The 13,386-nt window shown below is 47.2% G+C and overlaps 14 non-coding genes across 14 annotated transcripts; all 14 read right to left on the bottom strand.

The window, feature by feature from the left end:
* Positions 1–509: 509 nt before the first annotated feature.
* TRNAL-CAA (transfer RNA leucine (anticodon CAA)) lies at positions 510–621 on the bottom strand. The gene is made up of 2 exons: positions 584–621; positions 510–555 (listed from the first exon to the last, which is right to left on the bottom strand). It is a non-coding gene; the product is annotated as a tRNA-Leu (tRNA).
* A 1,247-nt stretch (positions 622–1,868) lies between these two features.
* On the bottom strand, positions 1,869–1,941 carry TRNAV-UAC (transfer RNA valine (anticodon UAC)). Its single transcript has one exon. It is a non-coding gene; the product is annotated as a tRNA-Val (tRNA).
* A 385-nt stretch (positions 1,942–2,326) lies between these two features.
* TRNAP-CGG (transfer RNA proline (anticodon CGG)) lies at positions 2,327–2,398 on the bottom strand. The gene has a single exon. It is a non-coding gene; the product is annotated as a tRNA-Pro (tRNA).
* Positions 2,399–3,335: 937 nt separating this feature from the next.
* On the bottom strand, positions 3,336–3,447 carry TRNAL-CAA (transfer RNA leucine (anticodon CAA)). The gene is made up of 2 exons: positions 3,410–3,447; positions 3,336–3,381 (listed from the first exon to the last, which is right to left on the bottom strand). It is a non-coding gene; the product is annotated as a tRNA-Leu (tRNA).
* A 734-nt stretch (positions 3,448–4,181) lies between these two features.
* TRNAP-AGG (transfer RNA proline (anticodon AGG)) lies at positions 4,182–4,253 on the bottom strand. The gene has a single exon. It is a non-coding gene; the product is annotated as a tRNA-Pro (tRNA).
* A 441-nt stretch (positions 4,254–4,694) lies between these two features.
* On the bottom strand, positions 4,695–4,767 carry TRNAV-UAC (transfer RNA valine (anticodon UAC)). Its single transcript has one exon. It is a non-coding gene; the product is annotated as a tRNA-Val (tRNA).
* A 385-nt stretch (positions 4,768–5,152) lies between these two features.
* TRNAP-CGG (transfer RNA proline (anticodon CGG)) lies at positions 5,153–5,224 on the bottom strand. Its single transcript has one exon. It is a non-coding gene; the product is annotated as a tRNA-Pro (tRNA).
* A 937-nt stretch (positions 5,225–6,161) lies between these two features.
* Positions 6,162–6,273, bottom strand: TRNAL-CAA (transfer RNA leucine (anticodon CAA)). The gene is made up of 2 exons: positions 6,236–6,273; positions 6,162–6,207 (listed from the first exon to the last, which is right to left on the bottom strand). It is a non-coding gene; the product is annotated as a tRNA-Leu (tRNA).
* Positions 6,274–7,007: 734 nt separating this feature from the next.
* TRNAP-AGG (transfer RNA proline (anticodon AGG)) lies at positions 7,008–7,079 on the bottom strand. Its single transcript has one exon. It is a non-coding gene; the product is annotated as a tRNA-Pro (tRNA).
* A 441-nt stretch (positions 7,080–7,520) lies between these two features.
* On the bottom strand, positions 7,521–7,593 carry TRNAV-UAC (transfer RNA valine (anticodon UAC)). The gene has a single exon. It is a non-coding gene; the product is annotated as a tRNA-Val (tRNA).
* A 385-nt stretch (positions 7,594–7,978) lies between these two features.
* Positions 7,979–8,050, bottom strand: TRNAP-CGG (transfer RNA proline (anticodon CGG)). The gene has a single exon. It is a non-coding gene; the product is annotated as a tRNA-Pro (tRNA).
* Positions 8,051–10,346: 2,296 nt separating this feature from the next.
* On the bottom strand, positions 10,347–10,419 carry TRNAV-UAC (transfer RNA valine (anticodon UAC)). Its single transcript has one exon. It is a non-coding gene; the product is annotated as a tRNA-Val (tRNA).
* Positions 10,420–10,804: 385 nt separating this feature from the next.
* Positions 10,805–10,876, bottom strand: TRNAP-CGG (transfer RNA proline (anticodon CGG)). Its single transcript has one exon. It is a non-coding gene; the product is annotated as a tRNA-Pro (tRNA).
* Positions 10,877–13,173: 2,297 nt separating this feature from the next.
* Positions 13,174–13,246, bottom strand: TRNAV-UAC (transfer RNA valine (anticodon UAC)). Its single transcript has one exon. It is a non-coding gene; the product is annotated as a tRNA-Val (tRNA).
* Between the last annotated feature and the right edge of the window lie 140 nt (positions 13,247–13,386).

Genomic DNA, 13,386 nt, shown 5'->3' with positions numbered 1-13,386 from the left:
TTCCCAGTATGGCCATTGTTGGGCAAATCACCTCCTTTCCTCCTGCCTCAATCTAGAATTGGCTGCAAATCACAAGATAGAGTTCAATGTCCGTGTGTACTGCCTACTCCCAGCTACCTCTCTGTCTTCCTTATGTAAATTAAAATTCGCAAGGGGGGACCAATGACAATCTGCTCCTCCCACATAACCAGGAAGCCCTGTTGAACATGTCTGCCTGTGTTGTTGCAGGGACAGTGCCTTCTCCGCCCAAAAGGTGGCAGGAGAGCCTCACAACAAAGATGGGATCAACTGCTTAATGAGAAACCAGCACGGCAGTTTGTGTGATGGAGTGCAAATTTAACGGAAGGTGTGCCTGAGGTGTCCCTTCCAGGAATACATGGAATTGTGATTGAGGGACCAGCCTGATCGTTGGTGGATTTCTCGTCATATGTTACAGGTCCGTGCAAAGATTGTGGTGTGTGGGGAATGCACTGCAAAAAACAGGACGATTTAAGGGTGTAAAAGAAACCTGTCAGAAGTGGGATTTGAACCCACGCCTCCATGAGGAGACCAGAAGTCTCAGTTGCACTGAAGATCAAGCTCTCTTGAGTCTGGCGCCTTAGACCACTCGGCCATCCTGACAGCCCTGGGTGTGCACAGATCTGACTCTTCTGACTGCACCTGCCAATGTTTGCACTTACAACGTTCACAGCAATGTCACAAGTGTAAAGACCCCACAATACAACATGGCATGACAAAAAAAAAGCTAGGCACAAGAGCGACCACTGATGGATGCGGATTAATTTGTTTCGTCTTGCAAAAGTAAAGGAAGTTTCCCACGGCTCGCTGGGTTCAAGGACCGCCTCTTCTTAAGCTTGCATTGAGATAATAAGGTTTTAGAGGGTGCACATAAAAGCAGCTCATGCACAGTCTCGAACCGGGGACCTTTCGCGTGTTAGGCGAACGTGATGACCACTACACTACAGAAACTCACTTGCTGTGTTTTACTGTTAGAGCAAGGTTCCTCTCAAGGATTCTCTCTACTTCTATTCTGCTGTATCAGCAGCCACTCAGAAAGCGAGGAGCAAGTGTGAAAACTGCAGAGATATCAGCCAACATGCTTGCAATTAGACGTATTAAAAATTGACTTATGCAGGCATCGACAGACAAATATCTGATGCCTAAATGCCAGCAAGTACACCTTGGGAAAGCATCACCTGGGACACACACAGACTAAGCATGAAGGCAGAAAAAGCATGGTGATCCATGTTTCTTCTGAGGTTCAAAATATTTTGTGCAACAATGCGGCGAGTGTAATGAGAAATAGTCAGGCATTGTGAGTTTTGAGTAGGATTCGTATGTTTACCTCTGAAAAAGGGCTCGTCCGGGATTTGAACCCGGGACCTCTCGCACCCTAAGCGAGAATCATACACCTAGACCAACGAGCCGAGGCACACAAGAGTCGCCTTTCGCACCGGCTCCGGGGGTTATTGGCAGCGAGTTAGTGAATGCTTCACCCAAAGCAAGCAACTGCACATGCTGCTCTCTTCTGCAATATGGTTGCTGTCTTTTCCATGGCCGTCATCGAACAAGAAATGAAAATGCCTCTATCCTTCAGACATTTTGTTTGTTCTAGGTGTATGCTCTCGGTGAGGTCAATAAAACCATTTCTGCTCTCATGCCTTGCTTTCATGAAGTAGGCCCAACCTTCAGTACACAAGGACGTGCAAACGAATAGCGCAAACTATCGTCACTTCTCTTTTTGAGCTGTCACTGATGCCCCTGGAGCACAGTACATCACGCTGGTGAGGGATAGACAGCTTCCATTATCTCAGCTTTCCTATAAGTTGAGAGAGTAAATGCAAACTGTGTGAAAAACAGAAAGCTGCTGTTTCTGCCCGGTCTCGAACCAGGGACCTTTCGCGTGTAAAGCGAACGTGATAACCACTACACTACAGAAACAGACACGCTTGCACGAATCTTCTTGGCATGTAGTGGGCTGGAATGCACAGACCAAGGGCCAATGTCCATGAAGCTCAAAGTTGGACCCTCCTTACCCGATCTCTTTCTTTGGAAGAAAGGAACGAGGACCACTTTTATTCCAAAAGGCGATTTTAAAACCATACCTGAAATCACACTAGAAATACACTTTGCATTTAATTTTCCTACACTGATGGTCCACCCCAGAAAAGCAGTTGCAAAGAAGTCCGGCACTGAAATTCTATACGCCAAAAGTGGGAAATAGCGTAGAGGGAAAGGAACTTTCTCACCATACACGGCGTCTTATAGCATTGAAAAGAAGAAATGGCCCTATATAATAAGCAGCCTAGAAATAATTCCACAGCATGGGCTCGTCCGGGATTTGAACCCGGGACCTCTCGCACCCGAAGCGAGAATCATACCCCTAGACCAACGAGCCTGATTCCCCAGTCGGCATTTTAAGCAATTTCTGATGCGTCTTTCAGAAACAAAGCAGGGCTATTTGGCTGCTCTCTCTCTATGTGAACCACACAAAGTCATGTTTTCTCTCAAGGTGTTGTTTTTTTCACTCTTGCAAGGAAGGGATCAGTCGATATCCTAGCTGCCAGAGAGCAGAAAAAAGGCGCTGATGAGAACTGCAGGCACTTTCTGGCACTTGTACTCCTCTGCAAGTCCTGGACACTTACCCCATAGACTTCCACCCCAGATGCAAGGGAGGGCCTGCCGATTCTTGCTCCTAAGACAGAGGCATTTGATTCTTGGATTCAAACACGCTCACTCAGCGCTCGATCAGGCTCGATCAGGCGAGATTTATATGAGTGGCTCGCAGGACTGAAACACTCACCTGGGAGCCCCAGGGTGGCTGAATTCCCAGTATGGCCATTGTTGGGCAAATCACCTCCTTTCCTCCTGCCTCAATCTAGAATTGGCTGCAAATCACAAGATAGAGTTCAATGTCCGTGTGTACTGCCTACTCCCAGCTACCTCTCTGTCTTCCTTATGTAAATTAAAATTCGCAAGGGGGGACCAATGACAATCTGCTCCTCCCACATAACCAGGAAGCCCTGTTGAACATGTCTGCCTGTGTTGTTGCAGGGACAGTGCCTTCTCCGCCCAAAAGGTGGCAGGAGAGCCTCACAACAAAGATGGGATCAACTGCTTAATGAGAAACCAGCACGGCAGTTTGTGTGATGGAGTGCAAATTTAACGGAAGGTGTGCCTGAGGTGTCCCTTCCAGGAATACATGGAATTGTGATTGAGGGACCAGCCTGATCGTTGGTGGATTTCTCGTCATATGTTACAGGTCCGTGCAAAGATTGTGGTGTGTGGGGAATGCACTGCAAAAAACAGGACGATTTAAGGGTGTAAAAGAAACCTGTCAGAAGTGGGATTTGAACCCACGCCTCCATGAGGAGACCAGAAGTCTCAGTTGCACTGAAGATCAAGCTCTCTTGAGTCTGGCGCCTTAGACCACTCGGCCATCCTGACAGCCCTGGGTGTGCACAGATCTGACTCTTCTGACTGCACCTGCCAATGTTTGCACTTACAACGTTCACAGCAATGTCACAAGTGTAAAGACCCCACAATACAACATGGCATGACAAAAAAAAAGCTAGGCACAAGAGCGACCACTGATGGATGCGGATTAATTTGTTTCGTCTTGCAAAAGTAAAGGAAGTTTCCCACGGCTCGCTGGGTTCAAGGACCGCCTCTTCTTAAGCTTGCATTGAGATAATAAGGTTTTAGAGGGTGCACATAAAAGCAGCTCATGCACAGTCTCGAACCGGGGACCTTTCGCGTGTTAGGCGAACGTGATGACCACTACACTACAGAAACTCACTTGCTGTGTTTTACTGTTAGAGCAAGGTTCCTCTCAAGGATTCTCTCTACTTCTATTCTGCTGTATCAGCAGCCACTCAGAAAGCGAGGAGCAAGTGTGAAAACTGCAGAGATATCAGCCAACATGCTTGCAATTAGACGTATTAAAAATTGACTTATGCAGGCATCGACAGACAAATATCTGATGCCTAAATGCCAGCAAGTACACCTTGGGAAAGCATCACCTGGGACACACACAGACTAAGCATGAAGGCAGAAAAAGCATGGTGATCCATGTTTCTTCTGAGGTTCAAAATATTTTGTGCAACAATGCGGCGAGTGTAATGAGAAATAGTCAGGCATTGTGAGTTTTGAGTAGGATTCGTATGTTTACCTCTGAAAAAGGGCTCGTCCGGGATTTGAACCCGGGACCTCTCGCACCCTAAGCGAGAATCATACCCCTAGACCAACGAGCCGAGGCACACAAGAGTCGCCTTTCGCACCGGCTCCGGGGGTTATTGGCAGCGAGTTAGTGAATGCTTCACCCAAAGCAAGCAACTGCACATGCTGCTCTCTTCTGCAATATGGTTGCTGTCTTTTCCATGGCCGTCATCGAACAAGAAATGAAAATGCCTCTATCCTTCAGACATTTTGTTTGTTCTAGGTGTATGCTCTCGGTGAGGTCAATAAAACCATTTCTGCTCTCATGCCTTGCTTTCATGAAGTAGGCCCAACCTTCAGTACACAAGGACGTGCAAACGAATAGCGCAAACTATCGTCACTTCTCTTTTTGAGCTGTCACTGATGCCCCTGGAGCACAGTACATCACGCTGGTGAGGGATAGACAGCTTCCATTATCTCAGCTTTCCTATAAGTTGAGAGAGTAAATGCAAACTGTGTGAAAAACAGAAAGCTGCTGTTTCTGCCCGGTCTCGAACCAGGGACCTTTCGCGTGTAAAGCGAACGTGATAACCACTACACTACAGAAACAGACACGCTTGCACGAATCTTCTTGGCATGTAGTGGGCTGGAATGCACAGACCAAGGGCCAATGTCCATGAAGCTCAAAGTTGGACCCTCCTTACCCGATCTCTTTCTTTGGAAGAAAGGAACGAGGACCACTTTTATTCCAAAAGGCGATTTTAAAACCATACCTGAAATCACACTAGAAAAACACTTTGCATTTAATTTTCCTACACTGATGGTCCACCCCAGAAAAGCAGTTGCAAAGAAGTCCGGCACTGAAATTCTATACGCCAAAAGTGGGAAATAGCGTAGAGGGAAAGGAACTTTCTCACCATACACGGCGTCTTATAGCATTGAAAAGAAGAAATGGCCCTATATAATAAGCAGCCTAAAAATAATTCCACAGCATGGGCTCGTCCGGGATTTGAACCCGGGACCTCTCGCACCCGAAGCGAGAATCATACCCCTAGACCAACGAGCCTGATTCCCCAGTCGGCATTTTAAGCAATTTCTGATGCGTCTTTCAGAAACAAAGCAGGGCTATTTGGCTGCTCTCTCTCTATGTGAACCACACAAAGTCATGTTTTCTCTCAAGGTGTTGTTTTTTTCACTCTTGCAAGGAAGGGATCAGTCGATATCCTAGCTGCCAGAGAGCAGAAAAAAGGCGCTGATGAGAACTGCAGGCACTTTCTGGCACTTGTACTCCTCTGCAAGTCCTGGACACTTACCCCATAGACTTCCACCCCAGATGCAAGGGAGGGCCTGCCAATTCTTGCTCCTAAGACAGAGGCATTTGATTCTTGGATTCAAACACGCTCACTCAGCGCTCGATCAGGCTCGATCAGGCGAGATTTATATGAGTGGCTCGCAGGACTGAAACACTCACCTGGGAGCCCCAGGGTGGCTGAATTCCCAGTATGGCCATTGTTGGGCAAATCACCTCCTTTCCTCCTGCCTCAATCTAGAATTGGCTGCAAATCACAAGATAGAGTTCAATGTCCGTATGTACTGCCTACTCCCAGCTACATCTCTGTCTTCCTTATGTAAATTAAAATTCGCAAGGGGGGACCAATGACAATCTGCTCCTCCCACATAACCAGGAAGCCCTGTTGAACATGTCTGCCTGTGTTGTTGCAGGGACAGTGCCTTCTCCGCCCAAAAGGTGGCAGGAGAGCCTCACAACAAAGATGGGATCAACTGCTTAATGAGAAACCAGCACGGCAGTTTGTGTGATGGAGTGCAAATTTAACGGAAGGTGTGCCTGAGGTGTCCCTTCCAGGAATACATGGAATTGTGATTGAGGGACCAGCCTGATCGTTGGTGGATTTCTCGTCATATGTTACAGGTCCGTGCAAAGATTGTGGTGTGTGGGGAATGCACTGCAAAAAACAGGACGATTTAAGGGTGTAAAAGAAACCTGTCAGAAGTGGGATTTGAACCCACGCCTCCATGAGGAGACCAGAAGTCTCAGTTGCACTGAAGATCAAGCTCTCTTGAGTCTGGCGCCTTAGACCACTCGGCCATCCTGACAGCCCTGGGTGTGTACAGATCTGACTCTTCTGACTGCACCTGCCAATGTTTGCACTTACAACGTTCACAGCAATGTCACAAGTGTAGAGACCCCACAATACAACATGGCATGACAAAAAAAAAGCTAGGCACAAGAGCGACCACTGATGGATGCGGATTAATTTGTTTCGTCTTGCAAAAGTAAAGGAAGTTTCCCACGGCTCGCTGGGTTCAAGGACCGCCTCTTCTTAAGCTTGCATTGAGATAATAAGGTTTTAGAGGGTGCACATAAAAGCAGCTCATGCACAGTCTCGAACCGGGGACCTTTCGCGTGTTAGGCGAACGTGATGACCACTACACTACAGAAACTCACTTGCTGTGTTTTACTGTTAGAGCAAGGTTCCTCTCAAGGATTCTCTCTACTTCTATTCTGCTGTATCAGCAGCCACTCAGAAAGCGAGGAGCAAGTGTGAAAACTGCAGAGATATCAGCCAACATGCTTGCAATTAGACGTATTAAAAATTGACTTATGCAGGCATCGACAGACAAATATCTGATGCCTAAATGCCAGCAAGTACACCTTGGGAAAGCATCACCTGGGACACACACAGACTAAGCATGAAGGCAGAAAAAGCATGGTGATCCATGTTTCTTCTGAGGTTCAAAATATTTTGTGCAACAATGCGGCGAGTGTAATGAGAAATAGTCAGGCATTGTGAGTTTTGAGTAGGATTCGTATGTTTACCTCTGAAAAAGGGCTCGTCCGGGATTTGAACCCGGGACCTCTCGCACCCTAAGCGAGAATCATACCCCTAGACCAACGAGCCGAGGCACACAAGAGTCGCCTTTCGCACCGGCTCCGGGGGTTATTGGCAGCGAGTTAGTGAATGCTTCACCCAAAGCAAGCAACTGCACATGCTGCTCTCTTCTGCAATATGGTTGCTGTCTTTTCCATGGCCGTCATCGAACAAGAAATGAAAATGCCTCTATCCTTCAGACATTTTGTTTGTTCTAGGTGTATGCTCTCGGTGAGGTCAATAAAACCATTTCTGCTCTCATGCCTTGCTTTCATGAAGTAGGCCCAACCTTCAGTACACAAGGACGTGCAAACGAATAGCGCAAACTATCGTCACTTCTCTTTTTGAGCTGTCACTGATGCCCCTGGAGCACAGTACATCACGCTGGTGAGGGATAGACAGCTTCCATTATCTCAGCTTTCCTATAAGTTGAGAGAGTAAATGCAAACTGTGTGAAAAACAGAAAGCTGCTGTTTCTGCCCGGTCTCGAACCAGGGACCTTTCGCGTGTAAAGCGAACGTGATAACCACTACACTACAGAAACAGACACGCTTGCACGAATCTTCTTGGCATGTAGTGGGCTGGAATGCACAGACCAAGGGCCAATGTCCATGAAGCTCAAAGTTGGACCCTCCTTACCCGATCTCTTTCTTTGGAAGAAAGGAACGAGGACCACTTTTATTCCAAAAGGCGATTTTAAAACCATACCTGAAATCACACTAGAAAAACACTTTGCATTTAATTTTCCTACACTGATGGTCCACCCCAGAAAAGCAGTTGCAAAGAAGTCCGGCACTGAAATTCTATACGCCAAAAGTGGGAAATAGCGTAGAGGGAAAGGAACTTTCTCACCATACACGGCGTCTTATAGCATTGAAAAGAAGAAATGGCCCTATATAATAAGCAGCCTAAAAATAATTCCACAGCATGGGCTCGTCCGGGATTTGAACCCGGGACCTCTCGCACCCGAAGCGAGAATCATACCCCTAGACCAACGAGCCTGATTCCCCAGTCGGCATTTTAAGCAATTTCTGATGCGTCTTTCAGAAACAAAGCAGGGCTATTTGGCTGCTCTCTCTCTATGTGAACCACACAAAGTCATGTTTTCTCTCAAGGTGTTGTTTTTTTCACTCTTGCAAGGAAGGGATCAGTCGATATCCTAGCTGCCAGAGAGCAGAAAAAAGGCGCTGATGAGAACTGCAGGCACTTTCTGGCACTTGTACTCCTCTGCAAGTCCTGGACACTTACCCCATAGACTTCCACCCCAGATGCAAGGGAGGGCCTGCCAATTCTTGCTCCTAAGACAGAGGCATTTGATTCTTGGATTCAAACACGCTCACTCAGCGCTCGATCAGGCTCGATCAGGCGAGATTTATATGAGTGGCTCGCAGGACTGAAACACTCACCTGGGAGCCCCAGGGTGGCTGAATTCCCAGTATGGCCATTGTTGGGCAAATCACCTCCTTTCCTCCTGCCTCAATCTAGAATTGGCTGCAAATCACAAGATAGAGTTCAATGTCCGTGTGTACTGCCTACTCCCAGCTACCTCTCTGTCTTCCTTATGTAAATTAAAATTCGCAAGGGGGGACCAATGACAATCTGCTCCTCCCACATAACCAGGAAGCCCTGTTGAACATGTCTGCCTGTGTTGTTGCAGGGACAGTGCCTTCTCCGCCCAAAAGGTGGCAGGAGAGCCTCACAACAAAGATGGGATCAACTGCTTAATGAGAAACCAGCACGGCAGTTTGTGTGATGGAGTGCAAATTTAACGGAAGGTGTGCCTGAGGTGTCCCTTCCAGGAATACATGGAATTGTGATTGAGGGACCAGCCTGATCGTTGGTGGATTTCTCGTCATATATTACAGGTCCGTGCAAAGATTGTGGTGTGTGGGGAATGCACTGCAAAAAACAGGACGATTTAAGGGTGTAAAAGAAACCTGTCAGAAGTGGGATTTGAACCCACGCCTCCATGAGAAGAACAGAAGTCTCAGTTGCACTGAAGATCAAGCTCTCTTGAGTCTGGCGCCTTAGACCACTCGGCCATCCTGACAGCCCTGGGTGTGCACAGATCTGACTCTTCTGACTGCACCTGCCAATGTTTGCACTTACAACGTTCACAGCAATGTCACAAGTGTAAAGACCCCACAATACAACATGGCATGACAAAAAAAAAGCTAGGCACAAGAGCGACCACTGATGGATGCGGATTAATTTGTTTCGTCTTGCAAAAGTAAAGGAAGTTTCCCACGGCTCGCTGGGTTCAAGGACCGCCTCTTCTTAAGCTTGCATTGAGATAATAAGGTTTTAGAGGGTGCACATAAAAGCAGCTCATGCACAGTCTCGAACCGGGGACCTTTCGCGTGTTAGGCGAACGTGATGACCACTACACTACAGAAACTCACTTGCTGTGTTTTACTGTTAGAGCAAGGTTCCTCTCAAGGATTCTCTCTACTTCTATTCTGCTGTATCAGCAGCCACTCAGAAAGCGAGGAGCAAGTGTGAAAACTGCAGAGATATCAGCCAACATGCTTGCAATTAGACGTATTAAAAATTGACTTATGCAGGCATCGACAGACAAATATCTGATGCCTAAATGCCAGCAAGTACACCTTGGGAAAGCATCACCTGGGACACACACAGACTAAGCATGAAGGCAGAAAAAGCATGGTGATCCATGTTTCTTCTGAGGTTCAAAATATTTTGTGCAACAATGCGGCGAGTGTAATGAGAAATAGTCAGGCATTGTGAGTTTTGAGTAGGATTCGTATGTTTACCTCTGAAAAAGGGCTCGTCCGGGATTTGAACCCGGGACCTCTCGCACCCTAAGCGAGAATCATACACCTAGACCAACGAGCCGAGGCACACAAGAGTCGCCTTTCGCACCGGCTCCGGGGGTTATTGGCAGCGAGTTAGTGAATGCTTCACCCAAAGCAAGCAACTGCACATGCTGCTCTCTTCTGCAATATGGTTGCTGTCTTTTCCATGGCCGTCATCGAACAAGAAATGAAAATGCCTCTATCCTTCAGACATTTTGTTTGTTCTAGGTGTATGCTCTCGGTGAGGTCAATAAAACCATTTCTGCTCTCATGCCTTGCTTTCATGAAGTAGGCCCAACCTTCAGTACACAAGGACGTGCAAACGAATAGCGCAAACTATCGTCACTTCTCTTTTTGAGCTGTCACTGATGCCCCTGGAGCACAGTACATCACGCTGGTGAGGGATAGACAGCTTCCATTATCTCAGCTTTCCTATAAGTTGAGAGAGTAAATGCAAACTGTGTGAAAAACAGAAAGCTGCTGTTTCTGCCCGGTCTCGAACCAGGGACCTTTCGCGTGTAAAGCGAACGTGATAACCACTACACTACAGAAACAGACACGCTTGCACGAATCTTCTTGGCATGTAGTGGGCTGGAATGCACAGACCAAGGGCCAATGTCCATGAAGCTCAAAGTTGGACCCTCCTTACCCGATCTCTTTCTTTGGAAGAAAGGAACGAGGACCACTTTTATTCCAAAAGGCGATTTTAAAACCATACCTGAAATCACACTAGAAAAACACTTTGCATTTAATTTTCCTACACTGATGGTCCACCCCAGAAAAGCAGTTGCAAAGAAGTCCGGCACTGAAATTCTATACGCCAAAAGTGGGAAATAGCGTAGAGGGAAAGGAACTTTCTCACCATACACGGCGTCTTATAGCATTGAAAAGAAGAAATGGCCCTATATAATAAGCAGCCTAAAAATAATTCCACAGCATGGGCTCGTCCGGGATTTGAACCCGGGACCTCTCGCACCCGAAGCGAGAATCATACCCCTAGACCAACGAGCCTGATTCCCCAGTCGGCATTTTAAGCAATTTCTGATGCGTCTTTCAGAAACAAAGCAGGGCTATTTGGCTGCTCTCTCTCTATGTGAACCACACAAAGTCATGTTTTCTCTCAAGGTGTTGTTTTTTTCACTCTTGCAAGGAAGGGATCAGTCGATATCCTAGCTGCCAGAGAGCAGAAAAAAGGCGCTGATGAGAACTGCAGGCACTTTCTGGCACTTGTACTCCTCTGCAAGTCCTGGACACTTACCCCATAGACTTCCACCCCAGATGCAAGGGAGGGCCTGCCAATTCTTGCTCCTAAGACAGAGGCATTTGATTCTTGGATTCAAACACGCTCACTCAGCGCTCGATCAGGCTCGATCAGGCGAGATTTATATGAGTGGCTCGCAGGACTGAAACACTCACCTGGGAGCCCCAGGGTGGCTGAATTCCCAGTATGGCCATTGTTGGGCAAATCACCTCCTTTCCTCCTGCCTCAATCTAGAATTGGCTGCAAATCACAAGATAGAGTTCAATGTCCGTGTGTACTGCCTACTCCCAGCTACCTCTCTGTCTTCCTTATGTAAATTAAAATTCGCAAGGGGGGACCAATGACAATCTGCTCCTCCCACATAACCAGGAAGCCCTGTTGAACATGTCTGCCTGTGTTGTTGCAGGGACAGTGCCTTCTCCGCCCAAAAGGTGGCAGGAGAGCCTCACAACAAAGATGGGATCAACTGCTTAATGAGAAACCAGCACGGCAGTTTGTGTGATGGAGTGCAAATTTAACGGAAGGTGTGCCTGAGGTGTCCCTTCCAGGAATACATGGAATTGTGATTGAGGGACCAGCCTGATCGTTGGTGGATTTCTCGTCATATGTTACAGGTCCGTGCAAAGATTGTGGTGTGTGGGGAATGCACTGCAAAAAACAGGACGATTTAAGGGTGTAAAAGAAACCTGTCAGAAGTGGGATTTGAACCCACGCCTCCATGAGAAGAACAGAAGTCTCAGTTGCACTGAAGATCAAGCTCTCTTGAGTCTGGCGCCTTAGACCACTCGGCCATCCTGACAGCCCTGGGTGTGCACAGATCTGACTCTTCTGACTGCACCTGCCAATGTTTGCACTTACAACGTTCACAGCAATGTCACAAGTGTAAAGACCCCACAATACAACATGGCATGACAAAAAAAAAGCTAGGCACAAGAGCGACCACTGATGGATGCGGATTAATTTGTTTCGTCTTGCAAAAGTAAAGGAAGTTTCCCACGGCTCGCTGGGTTCAAGGACCGCCTCTTCTTAAGCTTGCATTGAGATAATAAGGTTTTAGAGGGTGCACATAAAAGCAGCTCATGCACAGTCTCGAACCGGGGACCTTTCGCGTGTTAGGCGAACGTGATGACCACTACACTACAGAAACTCACTTGCTGTGTTTTCACTGTTAGAGCAAGGTTCCTCTCAAGGATTCTCTCTACTTCTATTCTGCTGTATCAGCAGCCACTCAGAAAGCGAGGAGCAAGTGTGAAAACTGCAGAGATATCAGCCAACATGCTTGCAATTAGACGTATTAAAAATTGACTTATGCAGGCATCGACAGACAAATATCTGATGCCTAAATGCCAGCAAGTACACCTTGGGAAAGCATCACCTGGGACACACACAGACTAAGCATGAAGGCAGAAAAAGCATGGTGATCCATGTTTCTTCTGAGGTTCAAAATATTTTGTGCAACAATGCGGCGAGTGTAATGAGAAATAGTCAGGCATTGTGAGTTTTGAGTAGGATTCGTATGTTTACCTCTGAAAAAGGGCTCGTCCGGGATTTGAACCCGGGACCTCTCGCACCCTAAGCGAGAATCATACACCTAGACCAACGAGCCGAGGCACACAAGAGTCGCCTTTCGCACCGGCTCCGGGGGTTATTGGCAGCGAGTTAGTGAATGCTTCACCCAAAGCAAGCAACTGCACATGCTGCTCTCTTCTGCAATATGGTTGCTGTCTTTTCCATGGCCGTCATCGAACAAGAAATGAAAATGCCTCTATCCTTCAGACATTTTGTTTGTTCTAGGTGTATGCTCTCGGTGAGGTCAATAAAACCATTTCTGCTCTCATGCCTTGCTTTCATGAAGTAGGCCCAACCTTCAGTACACAAGGACGTGCAAACGAATAGCGCAAACTATCGTCACTTCTCTTTTTGAGCTGTCACTGATGCCCCTGGAGCACAGTACATCACGCTGGTGAGGGATAGACAGCTTCCATTATCTCAGCTTTCCTATAAGTTGAGAGAGTAAATGCAAACTGTGTGAAAAACAGAAAGCTGCTGTTTCTGCCCGGTCTCGAACCAGGGACCTTTCGCGTGTAAAGCGAACGTGATAACCACTACACTACAGAAACAGACACGCTTGCACGAATCTTCTTGGCATGTAGTGGGCTGGAATGCACAGACCAAGGGCCAATGTCCATGAAGCTCAAAGTTGGACCCTCCTTACCCGATCTCTTTCTTTGGAAGAAAGGAACGAGGACCACTTTTATTC

The sequence above is a fragment of the Triturus cristatus genome, chromosome 10 (assembly GCF_964204655.1).
Source record: "Triturus cristatus chromosome 10, aTriCri1.1, whole genome shotgun sequence".
Lineage (NCBI taxonomy): Eukaryota > Metazoa > Chordata > Amphibia > Caudata > Salamandridae > Triturus > Triturus cristatus.
Note: the sequence above shows the minus strand (reverse complement) of the source record. Positions and strands in the feature narration are given on the sequence as shown.